This window comes from Pleurodeles waltl, chromosome 12, assembly GCF_031143425.1.
Source record: "Pleurodeles waltl isolate 20211129_DDA chromosome 12, aPleWal1.hap1.20221129, whole genome shotgun sequence".
NCBI lineage: Eukaryota > Metazoa > Chordata > Amphibia > Caudata > Salamandridae > Pleurodeles > Pleurodeles waltl.
In genome coordinates this window covers 111,057,341-111,069,978 of record NC_090451.1, presented here as the reverse complement: position 1 = coordinate 111,069,978, position 12,638 = coordinate 111,057,341, and positions in this window count along the sequence as shown.

Below are 12,638 nucleotides of genomic sequence, written 5' to 3'. Positions count from 1 at the left end.
TTCCCGCCGGAAGGACGCCAACAAGCCTTGCTACACGCAAATCGTGCGTTTGGCGTTTTTGGACGCTGCTGGGGCCCAGGAGGGACCAGGAGGTCGCAAATTAGACCTGCAGAGAGAAGGGACGTCGAGCAAGACAAAGAGCCCTCACTGAAGCAGGTAGTACCCGGAGAAGAGCCAGAAACAGGCACTACGAGGATGCGTGAAACGGTGCTCGCCGAAGTTGCACAAAGGAGTCCCACGTCGCCGGAGACCAACTTAGAAAGTCGTGCAATGCAGGTTAGAGTGCCGAGGACCCAGGCTTGGCTGTGCACAAAGGATTTCCGCCGGAAGTGTACAGGGGCTGGAGTAGCTGCAAAGTCGCGGTTCCCAGCAATGCAGCCCAGCGAGGTGAGGCAAGGACTTACCTCCACCAAACTTGGGCTGAAGAGTCACTGGACTGTGGGGGTCACTTGGACAGCGTCGCTGGATTCGAGGGACCTCGCTCGTCGTGCTGAGAGGAGACCCAAGGGACCGGTAATGCAGCTTTTTGGTGCCTGCGGTTGCAGGGGGAAGATTCCGTCGACCCACGGGAGATTCCTTCGGAGCTTCTGGTGCAGAGAGGAGGCAGGCTACCCCCACAGCATGCACAAGCAGGAAAACAGTCGAGAAGGCGGCAGGATCAGCGTTACAGAGTTGCAGTAGTCGTCTTTGCTACTATGTTGCAGGTTTGCAGGCTTCCAGCGCGGTCAGCGGTCGTTTCCTTATCAGAAGGTGAAGAGGGAGATGCAGAGGAACTCGGCTGAGCTCATGCATTCGTTATCTAAAGTTTCCCCAGAGACAGAGACCCTAACTAGCCAGAAAAGAGGGTTTGGCTACTTAGGAGAGAGGATAGGCTACTAACACCTGAAGGAGCCTATCAGCAGGAGTCTCTGACGTCACCTGGTGGCACTGGCCACTCAGAGCAGTCCAGTGTGCCAGCAGCACCTCTGTTTCCAAGATGGCAGAGGTCTGGAGCACACTGGAGGAGCTCTGGACACCTCCCAGGGGAGGTGCAGGTCAGGGGAGTGGTCACTCCCCTTTCCTTTGTCCAGTTTCGCGCCAGAGCAGGGGCTAAGGGGTCCCTGAACCGGTGTAGACTGGCTTATGCAGAATTGGGCACATCTGTGCCCAACAAAGCATTTCCAGAGGCTGGGGGAGGCTACTCCTCCCCTGCCTTCACACCATTTTCCAAAGGGAGAGGGTGTCACACCCTCTCTCAGAGGAAGATCTTTGTTCTGCCATCCTGGGCCAGGCCTGGCTGGACCCCAGGAGGGCAGATGCCTGTCTGAGGGGTTGGCAGCAGCAGCAGCTGCAGTGAAACCCCAGGAAGGGCAGTTTGGCAGTACCAGGGTCTGTGCTACAGACCACTGGGATCATGGGATTGTGCCAACTATGCTAGGATGGCATAGAGGGGGCAATTCCATGATCATAGACATGTTACATGGCCATATTCGGAGTTACCATGGTGAAGCTACATATAGGTAGTGACCTATATGTAGTGCACGCGTGTAATGGTGTCCCCGCACTCACAAAGTTCAGGGAATTGGCTCTGAACAATGTGGGGGCACCTTGGCTAGTGCCAGGGTGCCCTCACACTAAGTAACTTTGCACCTAACCTTTACCAGGTAAAGGTTAGACATATAGGTGACTTATAAGTTACTTAAGTGCAGTGTAAAATGGCTGTGAAATAACGTGGACGTTATTTCACTCAGGCTGCAGTGGCAGGCCTGTGTAAGAATTGTCAGAGCTCCCTATGGGTGGCAAAAGAAATGCTGCAGCCCATAGGGATCTCCTGCAACCCCAATACCCTGGGTACCTCAGTACCATATACTAGGGAATTATAAGGGTGTTCCAGTAAGCCAATGTAAATTGGTAAAAATGGTTACTAGCCTGTTAGTGACAATTTAAAAGTAATGAGAGAGCATAACCACTGAGGTTCTGGTTAGCAGAGCCTCAGTGAGACAGTTAGGCACCACACAGGGAACATGTACATGCACACCTATGAGCACTGGGGCCCTGAGTGACAGGGTCCCAGTGACACATACATATAGGCCACAAACCTATGAGCACTGGGGTCCTGACCAGCAGGATCCCAGTGACACATAACAACCATACTGAAAACATAGTGTTTTCACTATGAGCACTGGGGCCTGGCTATCAGGATCCCAGTGAGACAGTGAAAACAGTGACAAACACCCTGACATACACTCACAAACAGGCCAAAAGTGGGGGTAACAAGGCTAGAAAGAGGCTACCTTCTCACACAACCCCCCCCCCAAACGAAGGACAATAAGGCTAACCTTGGCCAGTTGAGACTTTATTGTCTAAGTGGTGATAAGTAGAGAGTAGCTCTGCAATAGACTGGTTACTCCCTTTATCATCCACTATATGGTTACTTCCCTGTGGGGATGTAAACCACCCTGTTTGAAGTTTTTTAGCTAACCAACAATGTGAAGATGTATTTTCAGAGTTTCTATCAGTAAGTTTTAGTTTAGAGCAGTGGGAATTATCCACTGAACCTATTTGTAATGATGGAAATGCCAGACAGGGATGCTGTCTCAGTAAAGCCATAGCTGGGCAAAAACTTTGTCCATTTGGCTGGAAGAGAGAACAGGTATGCTGTTTCTCTTGAGTTGGAGCAGGGCAGGGATGCTGTCCTATGAGCTCCACACTAGGGCAGGGATGCTGTCCTAAGTGTTGTGAGGCAGTACAGGGTTTCTGCACTAAAGTTTCTCTGGGAGGGTTGGAGGGATGCTCCATGTTAACTAAAATGGTGCTCTTTTTGTCACCAATGTTAGTTATCCCACAGAGAGGTACTTCTACCTCAGGGAGTCCAGCTATGCCAACTGATGATTCCCTTGGAACAGGTGCCACCCCAGGAGAGGTTTCTCCCACCACAGGAATGGTATCCTGAATGGTAGGGTGGTTAGGGGATACTGTGATACCCTTTTTACCTGTTGATGGAGAGGGATCCTGAGTTTTCAGGCCTTCTCTCCTTTGCTTTTTCATTTCAGTAGAAATGAGAGGGAACAATTCCTCAGGGATGCCCAGCATGGCTGCATGGGCATAAAACTCTACATCAGCCCAACCTGAGGCCTCTAGGTCATTACCTAAGAGACAGTCTACAGGTAAGCTAGGTGATACCACCACCTGCTTAGGGCCAATAACTCCACCCCAACTAAACTGAATTATAGCTAAGGGAAGAAACTTAGTGGAGTTATGGACATCAATAATCTTATACTGTTGTCCAATGATGTGTTGTTCAGGAGGCACTAGGTTTTCAGTCACCAAAGTGAAACTGGCACCTGTGTCCCTGTAGGCCAAGGCCTCAACACCATTTATTGAAACTGTCTGCCTGTACTTATCCATTGTAAGGGGACAAGCAGCCAGTGTGGCAAGGCCAATGCCACTAGGTGTGACAGAAACTGTCTTGGGACTGATTACATCAGTTTCCACTATGGACCCATAAGTGAACCCAACTACACCCTTTGCTTGACTGTTGCCAGCAGTCCCACCACTAGTACCACTACTGCTAGGGGCACTAGAGCTTGATGTATTAGTGGTGGTAGGCTCAGGGGGTTTACCTGGACAGGACTTATCCCCTGGCCTATGGCCTCTGTTTTTACACTCAAAGCACCAAGGCTTTTTAATGTGTGCAGGTTGGGAAGAAGAGGAAGAATTTGTTTTATCCCCACCCTCTGAAGAGTGTTTAAGATTTGAAGTGGGATCTTTGGTTTTACCCTTATCCCCATGCTTATCTTGAGATTTTTCACCATCTTTCTTCTTATTGCCATCTTTGTCACCCCCTGTATGAACTTTTCTGTTCACTCTTGTTCTGACCCATTTGTCTGCCTTCTTTCCCAATTCTTGGGGAGAGGTCAGATCAGAGTCTACCAAGTACTGGTGCAACAAATCTGACACACAATTATTAAGTATATGCTCTCTCAGGATTGTGTTATACAGGCTTTCATAATCAGTAACTTTACTGCCATGTAACCACCCCTCCAAGGCCTTCACTGAATGGTCAATGAAATCAACCCAGTCTTGTGAAGACTCCTTTTTGGTCTCTCTGAACTTTATCCTGTACTGTTCAGTGGTTAAGCCATAACCATCCAGGAGTGCATTCTTAAGAACTGTAAAATTATTGGCATCATTTTCTTTCACAGTAAGGAGTCTATCCCTACCCTTTCCACTAAATGATAGCCATAGGATAGCAGCCCACTGCCTTTGAGGGACATCCTGTACAACACAGGCCCTCTCAAGTGCAGCAAACCACTTGTTAATGTCATCCCCCTCCTTGTAAGGGGGAACTATCTTGTGCAGATTCCTGGAATCATGCTCTTTTGCAGGATGACTATGGGGAATACTGCTGCTGCCACCATGGGTATCTAAACCCAACTTCTGTCTTTCCTTCTCTAATTCTAAAGACTGTCTATCCAAATCTAGCTGTTGCTTCTTGAGCTTCAGTCTGGTTTGTTCCACTCTCAATCTATTGAGCTCCCTTTCTAACAATCTGTCATCAGGGTGGGTGGGAGGGACATTTCTAGATACAGAGGTATGATGGGAATGAACAGAAGGAGACCTGTCTCTTACAGAGGGCACCCTAACAGCTTGGCTAACAGTATAATGTGAGAGCACACCATCAGTATGGTGTGATTCAACCTCTGTACCAACTATGCTAGACTGTCTAGTAATGGGCAGGCTGAGAAGTTTCTTTCCTGAACCTTTTCCTGGGGGAGTCCCTGGATCAGATTGAGAACCATTAGCTGCTTTTTCACCAGATTGGGCACTTATGGCCTTATCCTGTACTCTAAGCATGTTAATTAACAGTTCTAAGGAAGGATTCTTCCCTACACTCAAACCTCTCTCTATGCAGAGACTCCTTGCTCTTTTCCAGCTAAGGTGATCATATGCAAGTTTGGACAGTTCAACATTTTGGCCTGTGCCAGACATTTTTAGAGAGAGTTAAAGTGATAGACAAAGAGAAAAAAGTTTTCAGAACTTTTTGGAAAGACAGAAAAAAACTTTTTAAACTTTTAAGAACTTTTTGAAAGTTTAGAAGTACTTTTCAGCACTTAGAAAAGAGTGAAAAGAGGAAATGCAAAACTTTTTGGCTATGTGTATACACACTGACCTTGTTTTGTATATTTTTCTCTTATGAAAAGTACAATGACAAGAGTGGTAAGTAGTCTCAAGCACTTATCCCACCACTGCACAATCAATGTAGGAGGCTGGACTGGCTTGTAGTGAGTACCAAGGGGTACTTGCACCTTGCACCAGGCCCAGTTATCCCTTATTAGTGTATAGGGTGTCTAGCAGCTTAGGCTGATAGATAATGGTAGCTTAGCAGAGCAGCTTAGGCTGAACTAGGAGACGTGTGAAGCTACTACAGTACCACTTAGTGTCATATGCACAATATCATAAGAAAACACAATACACAGTTATACTAAAAATAAAGGTACTTTATTTTTATGACAATATGCCAAAGTATCTTAGAGTGTACCCTCAGTGAGAGGATAGGAAATATACACAAGATATATATACACAATAGCAAAAATATGCAGTATAGTCTTAGAAAACAGTGCAAACAATGTATAGTTACAATAGGATGCAATGGGGAAACATATGGATAGGGGCAACACAAACCATATACTCCAGAAGTGGAATGCGAACCACGAATGGACCCCAAACCTATGTGACCTTGTAGAGGGTCGCTGGGACTATTAGAAAATAGTGAGAGTTAGAAAAATAACCCTCCCCAAGACCCTGAAAAGTGAGTGCAAAGTGCACTAAAGTTCCCCTAAGGACAAAATAGTCGTGTTAGAGGAATAATGCAGGAAAGACACAAACCAGCAATGCAACAACTTTGGATTTCCAATCTAGGGTACCTGTGGAACAAGGGGACCAAGTCCAAAAGTCACAAGTAAGTCGGAGATGGGCAGATGCCCAGGAAATGCCAGCTGCGGGTGCAAAGAAGCTTCGACTGGACAGAAGAAGCTGAGGTTGCTGCAGGAACGAAAAGGGCTAGAGACTTCCCCTTTGGTGGACGGATCCCTCTCGCCTTGGAGAGTCGTGCAGAAGTGTTTTCCCGCCGGAAGGACGCCAACAAGCCTTGCTACACGCAAATCGTGCTTTTGGCGTTTTTGGACGCTGCTGGGGCCCAGGAGGGACCAGGAGGTCGCAAATTGGACCTGCAGAGAGAAGGGACGTCGAGCAAGACAAAGAGCCCTCACTGAAGCAGGTAGCACCCGGAAAAGTGCCAAAAACAGGCACTACGAGGATGCGTGAAACAGTGCTCGCCGAAGTTGCACAAAGGAGTCCCACGTCGCCGGAGACCAACTTAGAAAGTCGTGCAATGCAGGTTAGAGTGCCGTGGACCCAGGCTTGGCTGTGCACGAAGGATTTCCGCCGGAAGTGTACAGGGGCCGGAGTAGCTGCAAAGTCGCGGTTCCCAGCAATGCAGCCCAGCGAGGTGAGGCAAGGACTTACCTCCACCAAACTTGGGCTGAAGAGTCACTGGACTGTGGGGGTCACTTGGACAGCATCGCTGGATTCGAGGGACCTCGCTCGTCGTGCTGAGAGGAGACCCAAGGGACCGGTAATGCAGCTTTTTGGTGCCTGCGGTTGCAGGGGGAAGATTCCGTCGACCCACGGGAGATTTCTTCGGAGCTTCTGGTGCAGTGAGGAGGCAGGCTACCCCCACAGCATGCACAAGCAGGAAAACAGTCGAGAAGGCGGCAGGATCAGCGTTACAGAGTTGCAGTAGTCGTCTTTGCTACTATGTTGCAGGTTTGCAGGCTTCCAGCGCGGTCAGCGGTCGTTTCCTTATCAGAAGGTGAAGAGGGAGATGCAGAGGAACTCGGCTGAGCTCATGCATTCATTATCTAAAGTTTCCCCAGAGACAGAGACCCTAAATAGCCAGAAAAGAGGGTTTGGCTACTTAGGAGAGAGGATAGGCTACTAACACCTGAAGGAGCCTATCAGCAGGAGTCTCTGACGTCACCTGGTGGCACTGGCCACTAAGAGCAGTCCAGTGTGCCAGCAGCACCTCTGTTTCCAAGATGGCAGAGGTCTGGAGCACACTGGAGGAGCTCTGGACACCTCCCAGGGGAGGTGCAGGTCAGGGGAGTGGTCACTCCCCTTTCCTTTGTCCAGTTTCGCGCCAGAGCAGGGGCTAAGGGGTCCCTGAACCGGTGTAGACTGGCTTATGCAGAATTGGGCACATCTGTGCCCAACAAAGCATTTCCAGAGGCTGGGGGAGGCTACTCCTCCCCTGCCTTCACACCATTTTCCAAAGGGAGAGGGTGTCACACCCTCTCTCAGAGGAAGTTCTTTGTTCTGCCATCCTGGGCCAGGCCTGGCTGGACCCCAGGAGGGCAGATGCCTGTCTGAGGGGTTGGCAGCAGCAGCAGCTGCAGTGAAACCCCAGGAAGGGCAGTTTGGCAGTACCAGGGTCTGTGCTACAGACCACTGGGATCATGGGATTGTGCCAACTATGCTAGGATGGCATAGAGGGGGCAATTCCATGATCATAGACATGTTACATGGCCATATTCGGAGTTACCATGGTGAAGCTACATATAGGTAGTGACCTATATGTAGTGCACGCGTGTAATGGTGTCCCCGCACTCACAAAGTTCAGGGAATTGGCTCTGAACAATGTGGGGGCACCTTGGCTAGTGCCAGGGTGCCCTCACACTAAGTAACTTTGCACCTAACCTTTACCAGGTAAAGGTTAGACATATAGGTGACTTATAAGTTACTTAAGTGCAGTGTAAAATGGCTGTGAAATAACGTGGACGTTATTTCACTCAGGCTGCAGTGGCAGGCCTGTGTAAGAATTGTCAGAGCTCCCTATGGGTGGCAAAAGAAATGCTGCAGCCCATAGGGATCTCCTGCAACCCCAATACCCTGGGTACCTCAGTACCATATACTAGGGAATTATAAGGGTGTTCCAGTAAGCCAATGTAAATTGGTAAAAATGGTTACTAGCCTGTTAGTGACAATTTAAAAGTAATGAGAGAGCATAACCACTGAGGTTCTGGTTAGCAGAGCCTCAGTGAGACAGTTAGGCACCACACAGGGAACATGTACATGCACACCTATGAGCACTGGGGCCCTGAGTGACAGGGTCCCAGTGACACATACATATAGGCCACAAACCTATGAGCACTGGGGTCCTGACCAGCAGGATCCCAGTGACACATAACAACCATACTGAAAACATAGTGTTTTCACTATGAGCACTGGGGCCTGGCTATCAGGATCCCAGTGAGACAGTGAAAACAGTGACAAACACCCTGACATACACTCACAAACAGGCCAAAAGTGGGGGTAACAAGGCTAGAAAGAGGCTACCTTCTCACAATCTTGTTCTGTGGAAGAGAAGAGATCAGGTAAAGGATCACTGTCTTCTTCCTGTCCCTCATCTGTTGCCATGAGCAGGGTGAGATCAGCCCTGTCATAGTAGGGTTTCAGGCGGTTGACATGGAGCACCCTAAGGGGACTCCTGGCAGTGCCTAAGTCAACTAAATAGGTGACTTCTCCCTTCTTTTCAACAATTGTGTGGGGACCACTCCATTTATCTTGGAGTGCTCTTGGGGCCACAGGCTCCAAGACCCACACTTTCTGCCCTGGTTGGTACTGAACCAAAACAGCCTTCTGATCATGCCATTGCTTCTGGAGCTCTTGGCTGGCCTGAAGGTTTTTACTGGCCTTTTTCATGTACTCAGCCATCCTTGATCTGAGGCCAAGTACATAATCCACAATATCCTGCTTAGGAGCTTTTAAAGGTTGTTCCCAACCCTCCTTTACAAGTGTGAGTGGACCCCTAACAGGGTGTCCAAAAAGAAGTTCAAAGGGGCTGAAGCCCACTCCTTTCTGGGGTACCTCCCTGTAGGCAAAAAGGAGGCATGGTAGAAGGATATCCCATCTCCTGCGGAGTTTTTCAGGGAGTCCCATAATCATGCCTTTGAGAGTTTTATTAAATCTCTCCACCAGTCCATTTGTTTGTGGATGATAGGGTGTTGTGAACTTGTACGTTACACCACACTCCTTCCACATGGCCTTTAAGTATGCAGACATGAAATTGCTTCCTCTGTCTGATACTACTTCTTTTGGGAAGCCCACCCTGGAAAATATTCCCAGGAGGGCCTCTGCCACTGCAGGAGCTGTAGTGGTCCTTAAAGGAATAGCTTCAGGATATCTTGTGGCATGGTCCACTACCACCAAGATAAACCTATTGCCTGAAGCAGTAGGAGGGTCAAGGGGGCCAACTATGTCAACCCCTACCCTTTCAAAGGGAACCCCAACCACAGGCAGTGGGATAAGGGGTGCCTTTGGGGTGCCACCTGTCTTGCCACTGGCTTGACAGGTTTCACAGGACTTACAAAATTCCTTTGTGTCCTCAGACATCCTAGGCCAATGAAACAGGGGAACAAGCCTGTCCCAAGTTTTCATTTGACCCAGGTGTCCAGCTAAGGGAATGTCATGTGCCAGTGTTAGGAGGAACTTTCTGTACTCCTGAGGAATCACTAATCTCCTGGCAGCTCCAGGTTTAGGATCCCTATGCTCAGTGTACAAGAGGTTGTCCTCCCAGTGAACTCTGTGAGAGTCACTGACATCCCCATTAGCCTGTTTGACAGCTTGCTGTCTGAGACCCTCTAATGTGGGACAGGTTTGCTGTGCCACACTCAGCTCCTCCCTGGCAGGCCCCCCTTCACCCAAAAGCTCAGCAGTGTCTGCTTCCAGCTCCTCTGGTGTAGGTTCTGCACAGGGAGGGAATTCTTCTTCCTCAGAAGTTGAATCCACTGTAGAGGGAGGGATAGTAGGAAGTGGTTTGCTTCTACTAGCCCTAGCTTTAGGGAGCACTTGGTCCATTGTTCCAGGATCCAAGCTTCCCTGTCCTTTTTGCTTTTTGGCCTGAGCCCTTGTCAAAGCAAAAATATGCCCTGGGATGCCCAGCATTGCTGCATGGGCCTCCAACTCCACATCTGACCAAGCTGATGTCTCCAAATCATTCCCTAATAGACAGTCTACAGGTAAATCTGAAGCTACCACAACTTTCTTTGAACCAGTTACCCCCCCCCAGTTGAGATTTACAACAGCCATGGGGTGGCTTTGTGTTATGTTGTGAGCATCGGTTACTTGGTACTGGTGTCCAAGTATGTGTTGTTCAGGGTGCACCAGTTTCTCAATCACCATTGTGACACTGGCACCTGTGTCCCTGTAGGCCTGGACCTCAACACCATTTATTAGGGTTAGTTGCTTGTACTTCTCCAAGTTATGGGGGCAAGCAACCAAAGTGGCTAAATCAATAGCCCCTTCAGAGACTAAAGTAGCCTCTGTGGTCTCCCTAATCAGACCAACCCCAACTAAATTACCAAAAGTGAGCCCAGCTACTCCCTTGGATTGGCTATTAGTAGGTTTGCTCCCACCACCACTGCTATTAGTAGGGACACTAGGTGTAGCAGTAGGGGTTGTAGGGGTAGGAGTTGTGGTGCCTTTCTTTGGACAACTGGGATCTGTTGTCCAATGGCCTTTTATTTTACATAAATAGCACCATGGTTTCTTTTCATTGTTCTGATTAAAGGAGGATTTGGACCCACCACCCCCACCAGAGTGTTTTTGTGGGCCTGATGAAGACTCATTTTTAGATTTGTCCCCACCCTTGTCAGAAGACTTACCATCCTTCTTTTTCTTGCCATCTTTGTCACCCCTTGTATGAACTTTTCTGTTCACTCTTGTTCTGGCCCATTTGTCTGCCTTCTTTCCCAATTCTTGGGGAGAGGTCAGATCAGAGTCCACCAAGTACTGGTGCAACAAATCAGACACACAATTATTAAGAATATGCTCTCTCAGGATTAAGTTATACAGGCTGTCATAATCAGTAACTTTACTGCCATGTAACCACCCCTCCAAGGCCTTCACTGAATGGTCAATGAAATCAACCCAGTCTTGTGAAGACTCCTTTTTGGTCTCTCTGAACTTTATCCTGTACTGTTCAGTGGTTAAGCCATAACCATCCAGGAGTGCATTCTTAAGAACTTGGAAATTATTGGCATCATTTTCTTTCACAGTAAGGAGCCTATCCCTACCTTTTCCACTAAATGATAGCCATAGGATAGCAGCCCACTGCCTTTGAGGGACATCCTGTACAACACAGGCCCTCTCAAGTGCAGCAAACCACTTGTTAATGTCATCCCCCTCCTTATAAGGGGGAAATATCTTGTGCAGATTCCTGGAATCATGCTCTTTTGCAGGATGACTATGGGGAATACTGCTGCTGCCACCATGGGTATCTAAACCCAACTTCTGTCTTTCCTTCTCTAATTCAAAAGACTGTCTATCCAAATCCAGCTGTTGCTTTTTAAGCTTCAGTCTGGTTTGTTCCACCCTCAACTTATTGAGTTCCCTCTCTAACATTCTGTCATCAGGGTTGGTGGGAGGGACATTTCTAGAAACAGAGCTATGATGGGAATGAACAGAAGGAGACCTGTCCCTTACAGAAGCCAACTTAACAGCTTGGTTTACAGAAACATTACTACCAGTATGGTGAGAATAAATGCTTTTGCTATGATGTGAGACAACACTATTTCTTTGGTGTGGCTCATCATCATTACCATCTATGCTAGATTGTCTAGTAATGGGCAGGCTAGGAAGTTTCTTTCCTGAATCTTTTCCTGGGGGAGTCCCTGAATCAGATTGGGAACTATTAGGTACTTTTTCAACAGATGGGCCACCTCTGGCCTTATCCTGTTCTCTAAGCATGTTAATTAACAGTTCCAAGGCAGGATTCTTCCCTACACTTAAACCTCTCTCTATACAGAGACTCCTTGCTCTTTTCCAGCTAAGGTTGTCATATGCAAGTTTGGACAGATCAACACTTTGGCCTGTGCCAGACATTTTTTAGAGAGAGTTAAAGTGATAGAGAAAGAGACAAAAGTTTTCAGAACTTTTTGGAAAGACAGAAAAAAACTTTTTAAACTTTTAAGAACTTTTTGAAAGTTTAGAAGTACTTTTCAGCACTTAGAAAAGAGTGAAAAGAGGAAATGCAAAACTTTTTGGCTATGTGTATATACACTGACCTTGTTTTGTATATTTTTCTCTTATGAAAAGTACAATGACAAGAGTGGTAAGTAGTCTCAAGCACTTATCCCACCACTGCACAACCAATGTAGGAGGCTGGACTGGCTTGTAGTGAGTACCAAGGGGTACTTGCACCTTGCACCAGGCCCAGTTATCCCTTATTAGTGTATAGGGTGTCTAGCAGCTTAGGCTGATAGATAATGGTAGCTTAGCAGAGCAGCTTAGGCTGAACTAGGAGACGTGTGAAGCTACTACAGTACCACCTAGTGTCATATGCACAATATCATAAGAAAACACAATACACAGTTATACTAAAAATAAAGGTACTTTATTTTTATGACAATATGCCAAAGTATCTTAGAGTGTACCCTCAGTGAGAGGATAGGAAATATACACAAGATATATATACACAATAGCAAAAATATGCAGTATAGTCTTAGAAAACAGTGCAAACAATGTATAGTTACAATAGGATGCAATGGGGAAACATAGGGATAGGGGCAACACAAACCATATACTCCAAAAGTGGAATG